The sequence below is a fragment of the Saccostrea echinata genome, unplaced genomic scaffold (genome assembly GCF_033153115.1).
Source record: "Saccostrea echinata isolate AGI-Se365-2 ecotype Australia unplaced genomic scaffold, CSIRO_AGI_Sech_v1 ptg000012l, whole genome shotgun sequence".
In the NCBI taxonomy this organism is placed as follows: Eukaryota; Metazoa; Mollusca; class Bivalvia; order Ostreida; family Ostreidae; genus Saccostrea; species Saccostrea echinata.
In genome coordinates, this window is record NW_026889761.1 from 23,527,294 (window position 1) to 23,537,051 (window position 9,758).

A 9,758-nucleotide genomic window follows, 5' to 3' on the forward strand; every position below is an offset into this window, starting at 1 on the left:
CCTGCATGGAGCCATGACTTTCACAATTTTGGTAGATAGAGGGCTAAACGCATAATTATAAACATGTCAACAGTCCTAAAGTTCCAGGGAAGAAGGACCATAAAATTCAAAGCTACGTTTTCTTCCTTCTTACTCATTTAGATGTTATATGTCAAAACTGGATGAAATTGGTTTAGCAGTTCCAGAGTAGAAGCTGAAAATGTGAAACGGCGGACAAAAACTGATAGCAGTGACGTAAAATTGGATGTTTTTCAAGGGGAATGCTTCATCAAAATTATATTTAGTTGATGTTCAAGACATCTCTTTTGAAAAATGATTTTAGTATCGAAAATTGATATATGCTCTTAATTATTTGATAAGAATTTCATTAAGGTAATTTAATATCTGTTCTTGATATATTACCATATGTACACCCACCAACCTGCATTAAATTTTCCCTATAAAATTGTAAATTTTGATATCTTCTATTAATAGCTCCACCCTTAGGAAAAGTGGGCATATATTGAAAAAAGTTTAAATCAACATTATTTAAGCATAATTTAAAAGAAATTGCTATATAGAAGAATGGCATACTTAAAAATGATCCAACAATTAAATACACAACTGGTAATATGCTTCCCCCTTTTTTACGTTATCTATTCAAGAATTATGTGCAGAATGTTTTTTAATCGTGGGTGTTCATATACATTGTACTAACTTAAGATTGTGTGCCTGTCAATTTACCTACATGTATAATATGGCATCTATCTCGCCTGTATGCGAATAAGATGCTTTTATCTTGGAAGTGCAATTTTTTTGGCGCAGTTATCTCTCCTTGTTTCAGCACGAGTTATCTAACTTTCACCAGGCCCAGGCCCAAACAAGCCAGAATCAGGAAGCTGTGCCAGTGCACTCTGTCCATAATTTGGGTATGCACATTAATCAATCTTTGAAACAAAAAATAATTGAGGGTCATTTTGTAGAATTACAATCTCTGCTTCCACCTAAACCTGCGGGTAATGATAAAAAACTAACCTTAAGTGCCACAGGGGAAATCGTAACAAAGGAAAATGTGTCCAAAATATATTCAATTGAAAAATGGACGGATGTCATGCTCATGTTTGCATCCGTTTACATATCTGCCCATCCAGATAAAGCAGTATATATTCTAAAGTATATCCATACAGTTCGTTTGAGGGCTTCAAGGGGGGCTACAGGGTGATATCAATATGACACGCGGTATCGTCTGCGGAAATCTATAGATCCCTCTAGTTCTTGGGCATTAGTTGATTCAGAGCTGTGGTTGTTGTACATGAATCCTGGTTATCAGCTGGGTCTTCCCCAGACTCAAAACACAAATAAACAAATGTTGCTTTGATTTCAATTTTAAGGGGTCCTGCAGTCGAAATCCATGTCAGTACATGCACACGTGTACAAGTTGTGCTGGCATGCACCCAGTCATACAATGCAATTATCAAAGAGCCCAGGCAAATACCAGTAGCTCATCGAACCCCACCTACTCCTTTCGAACCCAGCCCATGCAACCTCAGTCACAATATAGAAATGCATATACAAGACAGAAAGGTCAACCAAACTCCTAACAAAGACCTCAATCCCACATCCAAAATTACAGGGGAAATAGCCAAAAATATTTGGGTCCTAGGAAGAACACCAATTAAAATTCCTATATTAAAGAGTTACCTTGATCATTATCCAAACAAAACCATAGCAAACAAGTTGTTAAGTGGTTTTTCTCAGGGGTTCAGACTTTATTACTCAGGTCCTAGGTTATATATAGAAAACAACAATTTAATTTCAGCCTATGAACACAAAGCAGAAATTAAAGAAAAAATTAACAAAGAAGTTGAATTAGGCAGGGTAGGGGGGCCCTACAAAGAACTACCCATATCTAATCTCCGAGTATCTCCAGTAGGAGTGGTACCAAAGGGGGAGAATGCTGGGTGGCGATTGATTACGCACCTATCATATCCTACAGACAACAGTGTAAATCATTATATAGACCCTAGTGAGTCCACAGTTCATTATACATCCTTTGATAAAAATGTTGGCCAAGGTTGGTGAAGGTGCCTTAATTGCAAAAGTAGATATTAAATCAGCATTCAGGTTACTACCTATTTTCCCTGGGGATTTTGACCTTTTAGGATTCAAAGTTGATGGTTTATATTATATCGATAAATGCCTTCCAATGGGCTGCTCTCTCTCATGCAAAGTTTTCGAAGAATTTGCAACATTCTTGCACTGGATTACAGAAAAAAAGAGTGGTCTTGATACTTTAGATCATTATTTAGATGATTTCATATTTGCAGGGGAGGATAGGGAGTCCTGTCTTAAATTAATGCAAACATTTCAAGGAGTTTGTAATGAACTGGGGGTTCCCTTAGCTGATAACAAAACGGTTTTTCCCACTCACTGTCTTGTATTTTTAGGTTTAGAAATTGACACAGTGCAAATGTTAATCAGAATACCTCATGAAAGATGTATCGAATTGGAGTCTATGCTGCATGAACATTTATGAAAAAAAAATATAGTTCTGCGTCAGTTACAGTCATTGTTAGGAAAGCTGAACTTTTTTACAAAAGCTATTTCTGCTGGTAGAGCATTTGTTAGGAGATTGTACAGTTCAACCCATGGCGTATCTAAGCCTCACCATCATATTAAGTTGAACGATGAAATGAAGCAAGACATGCTTATGTGGTTAAGCTTCCTAGAGCAATTTAATGGTCAAGTTTATTTCCAAGAAAGTGATTGGTCTTCAAATTTGGTTTTAGATCTGTATACAGATAGTGCTGGTTCTGCACATTTGGGTTGTGGAGCATACTTTCAAGGCCTATTTCCCTTGGCCACATGAATGGGTTAATTCAGATATCTTGTGTGACATGACAACACTAGAGCTTATCCCGTGGTTTTGGCCATAAGTTTATGGGGTAGTCAACTCGCGAATAAAAAAGTACTATTTCATATTGATAATGAGGCATTGGTTGCGGTTTTGAATAAACAGTCCTCAAAATCCAATAGAGTTATGAAATTATTTCGTCCATTCGTGTTAGACTGCATGTTAAACAATATTTTTTCCGTGCTGTTCACATCCGTACAAATGATAACATTATTGCCGTTTCAATTTCTCGTAAGCAGTGGCACCGTTTCTGGAAGGCTGCACCACATGCACAGACGTCACCGCAACCTGTACCAATCAAATTCCAGAACCTCATATCCAGCATGAAATAAACAAGTTGTTAGGGGCAGCATTATCTGAAAACACTAGCAAGGCTTATCAAAACGGTCTGAGAGCTTACTTCAGCTGCTGCATGCAACAAGGATTAAATACTCCTTGGCCACCCACCTGTGATTCGATTGTTAGATTTGTTGCACATTTGTCACTTAAGGGCCTGGCCTTTTCCACAGTTCGTTCGTACTTAGCGTCCATTTCTTATAATTGCAAACTTCAAGGTCAAAAAGATCCAACAGAAGAGTCATAGTAAAAAAGTTGTTACAGGGCTTGAAACGCACTGCTCACAGCATTGACAGTAGGTTGCCCATTACAAAGTCCGTATTAGAGCAGATTCTTAAAATTCTACCCAGTGTATGTGCAAATTCACATGAGGTATCATTGTTTTCAGCTGCATTTTCTATTGCATATTATGGCCTCCTTAGAGCAGGAGAACTTGCAGTCTCTGGCAAATCCTCAGATAGAGTTGTTGCCTATACAGACATTCATATTGATAACACTAACACTACATTATACCTCAAAATAAAATTTTCAAAGACCGATCAGAATGGAAGGGGTACAATTTTGCAGATACATGGCACAGGGGATTTAACTTGCCCCTGCACTAATCTTCAAAGGTTTTTGGAAATTAGACCTACGCAGGGGGCCCCGTTATTTTGTCATTTTTCCGGAGCTCCTCTCTCTAAGTACCAGTTTACTTCAATTTTATACAAAGCAATATCGACCTTAAACCTGGAGTCTTGGGGCTACAAATCCCACTCTTTTCGTATTGGAGCAAGTACGGAATTGGCCTTACAGGGGTTTTCATCTCAAGTTATTCAATCCTCAGGAAGATGGAAATCAGATTGCTATAAAACTTACATACGTATTCCAAGATTTTAATTAACCCAGAATTATTATTTCAGATTCTCAAGTCGTATGGTTGTTTGGGTCATCAATTATTAAAAGGGCTTTTGCAGAAGCTAAGATTAGGCCTGGTGGGTGTGACTTAAATTTGCAAAGATTAAATATTTCAATTTGGTGGCAAGGTTACAGTGGTATAGAATTTAAGAATGCTTTAGCTAAATTGCGGTTGCTGAAAAAGTGGGTCCTACCCCAAATGTTATCCTTGTGCACTGTGGCGGAAATGATCTTGGGAAAACATCAGTGAGAAAATTAAGAATGTTAGGCATAAAATTCTTGGATTTTATTAGGGAGGAATTTCCTCTTGTACACTTAATATGGTCTCATATTCTTCCCCGCATTAGTTGGCGTTATTCGTCAGATAGTCGGGCAATGGAGAATACCAGAAAGAGGTTTAATGCATTTTTCTCTAACAAAGTTTGTCAAGTTGGGGGTTCTGTAATCCACTACCCTGACATCAAAAATCATGCCCAAATTTTTGAAAGGGACGAGGTACATTTATCCAAGTTAGGAAATGAAATTTTTCTCAATACAATTTAGGGGGGTATAGAAGCGATCATTAGGCATGGATGCAAGTTTTACCCATCACGTTAAAGACTGATATAGGGAGAGGAAGGGTCACGGCTGCTCTAGGCCGTTCAGGACCCCCACTAGTAAAGTGGCGGCGCCCCCATTCGTAGATGCCTTGTTGATGCATATACGACTGGGGTCTTGTGGCGAACTGAGCGGCATACATCACTTTAACTGTAATATTTGTTCATTATTGGACCGCTGCACCACACAGGGTCAAAGTTGAATACCATGTAAATATTGTGACAGTGTAAACAAAACTGTTTATTTTCTTCCTTGACTTCTGCACCTCCCAGAGTCATGGATGTGTGAATATTATTGTTGCATTGCAAGTTTTTATTATTTGACCTTGACCTCTGCATCTCCCAGGGTCAAGGTCACCTGATATGTTGTATGTTGATGTTGTACTGAAATGTTGTTGTTGTACTGAAATGTTGTTGTTGAGCTTGTGTTGCTGGGCCTACCCGTTGCTTTGGAGGCCCGAAATAATATGTTGTTGTATAATTCAGCCGTGCCCAAAAGCGCCAAATAAATATAAAACCTATTAAAATTTGTGTTTGATTTATTGCGCCTGTCCAAGATAACGTTGTACATATTCTTGAGAGTCTAGCGTTTAAAAGAATCTTTTTTAAAAAGATCATTAATACGTTACTCCTCCTTTTGTATTTATAACAACGTTTCAAGCATCCAAACCACATTGAGCTGTTCTCTAATGAATATTAATGAAATTGGCGCAATGAGGATGCATGGGTTGCATATATTATGTCGATGTTGTATTCTTTCGTTTCTACGTTTGAGTAATTTCCTCACTATATCGTGTAAATATTTTGTTAATTGTGCAGTTTTTCTATAGTTTGTGTAAATTTCAATAACTTCGTGTGTATTTTCCTCATTTTATTTAAGTTTTTACTTACTCGTGTAATTTTTGTTTAAGGTCGTGCAGAAAATAATTTTGATGCTATCGGCGTGCCATACTTGCTGGTGAATGTGACGAATTTCTTCTTGAGAAAAATATTTGAAATGTTTTATCTTGATATCTTAAACAAAAGACCCCTTTCAGTTTGTGGTCCACTTTGTCCCATGGAGTTGACAAACTTAGTAAACTTTACCTAGGAGATAGCTTGTAACTTATTAGTCAGGGTGTTATAGTTTTTGTGATAAGGAAATAAATATATCAAATGCCTGTGTATTGTAGGTATACATGTAAATGTCACTCTTAATTTCTTCTGATAGTGTAAGTTTGATAAAACATAGAGTTGATATATAGATATGACAAAACAAACATATCACTACACTTTGAGAAGAGTTTCATTGGTTCCTGTTTTGCATGGGAACATTAGTGTTCTAAGTCATGTTCTGAAAGTAATTATACTTTGCTTTATTTGAAATATACTGCTTTTTTAAAATCTAATTAATTGAAGGCTATGTTTTTCATGTTTTATTTCCATTATTCTTTATTTAGTTTCAATAAAAAAAAATATCATTTGGCTTTTCTTTTGAAATCTACAAACCATTGATGCGTTTTTTTTTTTTGTTTTTTTTTTGTTTTTTTTGTTTTTTTTTTGTTTTTGTTTTTGTTTTGTTTTGTTTTGTTTTTTTGGATGTACATGTATTTTTAGACGAATGAAATGAATTTCGACAGTCAAAGCTTGAAATTCAAGTTTTGTAAAAAAAAAAAAACGTGGTACTTTTCATGTTCATTCCTCATAGTTGACAAACTTGAAAAAAAAAATGTTTATATGAAATTTAAATACCGATAGCTAATGCCCATATCAAGGGAACGGATCCAGAATCTTGTAGTGTGATTTGCGGGTATAATTACCTGAATATAATATCATTGAAAACAAAGGAGTACCTATTCTAAAATCAAATTCATTATTAAATTTAGAGATAGTATTTGCTAGTTGTTTGCTGATAGCGATTATGTTGACTTGCAGTTCTTCTTGGTAGAATACGTATGGTTTATGCTAGATGAAGACTGTAATGGTCGCGCCATGCAGTCTTGATGTACTGACTATTTACTGCATTGAGTCCACATCTATGCCACTGAACTGGCAGACAAGTTTAGATCAACAATCGCCTTAGCCTAGGTCTTAGGTAAGAAGTTAATAGTAAAAGTTAATAACAACTCACTTTCACAATGTTGTGATCCATGAATTCTTCGGTCGTTGTGTATTTTCAACACGGAAGCTAAATGCTTGGTTTGCTCTGTATGCGATTTGCAAGTACGTTTATGTTTATCTTTTCAAATCTATTATTCTTTAGGAGACACCTTTAAAAATATGTCAAGGTGAATGTTGTTTCTTTTCATGCAACATGATAGCAAATCAAACAATTCTATCTTTTGCTAAAATACATACGATTCTCTCTCTCTCTCTCTCTCTCTCTCTCTCTCTCACATGTCCCGCTCACGGCTACTTACGGTCCAACAAACCATCTCACACTACCCCTTCATGAGCCTGCTGATGGACATACATGTAAAAATGACTGAAAAAGTCTGAGACGTAAGACCAAATAAAAATAATCAAACCTACTGTTTGTAACAAAGGAATTTGTTTCGTATATGGGGTCATTCCTTTTTTAGCTCACCTGAGCCGAATGCTCAATGGCCAATGGGCCTCTTGTTTTACTCAAGGTACCTAACTCAATTTCTGGCACCCGCGCTTCAAGCTCGTATTTTATTGAAGTATTTTATTGTTAGTAGTTTCTAATTACAGAGGAATTTGGCACAAGTTCTAAAAACTTATTACGGCCTCTCCCTACATGTAAATTACAAAGATTAAATTAGGTCAATTATTAAACTACTTTAACATGACATAGTTCGCTTCTGGAGACTTTTTTCTTGTCAAATACATTGTTTCAGCCGAGCCTCTTAACACAATTACCTCGATATATTTATATAAGACTTTTATGGGATACATAAACTTCCGGTTAGGGTTATAAATGTAGGATAAAACCAGAGATCTCAGAATGGAAAGCTCGGGATGGTTTTAACTCAGATAAAGGAATCTCTTATTTTTAACACTAAATGGAAACATCGTTTAAAGTTTAACAAGTTCGAGGAGTTTGTGTTTGAATTGTTTTAATATTTTCTCTCATATTCTTTTGGTTTGAAGTGATTTTGTTTATTTTCCAATTCTTTATGATCAATACTTGTAAATATAATATAGTTCTGTTTTAATTAAGATTGCTGTTTGCTAAGTAATCATTTCTTTGTTCAGTAACATTCCAATTTAAAAGGATATCAGAATTGAGACACCAATGTTTTAAGGATAATTAACGTTAACATTTTTTCTTAATATATCAGAATCGAATAGGGATAATACAATGTATATAAACACAAACAAATACACACAATTGATTGTCTGATAGTAAATCCGAGGACGTTCAATCTGACTATACCAGAACGATATAAAGATTAAGTTTCAGGGGGTTGGATCCTGCTATCAAAAGCACGAAGAATTTTTTTTCAAGTATATTTATAGAATCTACACACATAGCGGCCCAAGGGCCTTAATGGTCAATTGAGTAAAATACAATTTAGAGGATTCATAGACTCTGAGTATAAAATAAACTGATAGAAGAAGCTTTGTTGCCCAAAAGCAAGAGAAATAGGATGATCAGGATCAGTGAAATAATTAGTCTAGTATTCAGTAACAACTTGTACATTAAATTCTAATCTATCCCCCATTTAGCACTATCACCATGCAAACTATTAACAAACTAGCTATTAGTTCTTCTGTACTACTTTTAACCCCATATTGTGACCTCTCACATTGGCCTCTCTTAGTCTTTTAAGAACATTTCATATGATATGTTATTTTTGTCTCATTTTTATTTATCTATTATAATTACTACATGTAGTACATGTCTATCTTTATCTAGTATAACAAAATTGTCTTTGTTTGTAAGGGTCATTCTTTTAATTGTATTATAGAAAAACTGGGATTCCGATTTAATTCTACAAGTGGCAATCCGACTTGCATACGTCATTCATACGTCAGTTTTGAATATTTTTAATATTCCCAACAACCATATATACATGTATTGGATTCCGAAACTTCATAAAACTCCTTACAAACAAAGATACATAGCGGGTTCCAGTTAATGTTTTGCCAAGCCTTTTTCTTTACTCCTCACTAAAATATTAACAGCAATGAAGGAGAACCTTCAGGAGTACTGTGCAACAATATATTATAGAAGTGGTGTAGATCAAATGTGGATACTTAAAAATTCTAAGGAACTTTCGGAAAATTTGAAATCACAAAATTTTACCAAAATTAATAATATAAAAGTTTAGACTTTTCAACTCTGTATACAGCCATTCCCCACGATAAATTAAAGTCCAGGCTTTTTTGACATCATACACAGCTGATTTTTTTTTAAACAGAACGGTTCTAAGAGATAGGACAATACTTTGGACTATATCAGGCTAGTCGGAACAATGAACCCCCCCCCCCCCCCGCCCCACTCCACCTAATAATTTTGCCAACAAATATAATATATGATAGGAAACATAAAATGTAGCTATATGTACTTTATGGTTGTGTCCCATTAATCTTTTCAAGGCATTTTTGTTTGATTTGTTTCCCCTCCCGACTGAAATCCCCCCCCCCCCAATTGCTTTTTACATCCATGTACACATGTGTATAAAATCAAGATATCATTTATATCATTCAAATCATTTAATTTTGAATTCAATTCCCAGAAAGAATATCATATTTTCTAAGACCAAGTATTACTAACTTATGCAATTTTTAAAATGGCTATCGCAATACGACATACATTTAGTTGATTTAATTATTGATTATTGATATGTTAATTAAATACATTTTGAATAATACATACATTTTTATGTTTTGGACAGGTCCCGCCCATGAAATTAAAAAAAAAATCGAGCTTTAATGTAGGTACCTTGCATTTTTAAGACGATTTACGTTATTTTGATACATTGTGGTTATATTTTTTCTAGAAACTGAACATGTCTTTGTCTTACAAAATTAGATGAAAATCAAATAGTTTTAGATCTTGATACCCCTCATTAATCCTCTGGAATTTT

The 9,758-nt window shown here is 35.1% G+C and overlaps 1 pseudogene; it reads left to right on the top strand.

Moving 5' to 3' along the window:
- Positions 1-1,542: 1,542 nt before the first annotated feature.
- LOC133185158 (uncharacterized) lies at positions 1,543-4,723 on the top strand (annotated as a pseudogene).
- The last annotated feature ends 5,035 nt before the right edge of the window (positions 4,724-9,758 follow it).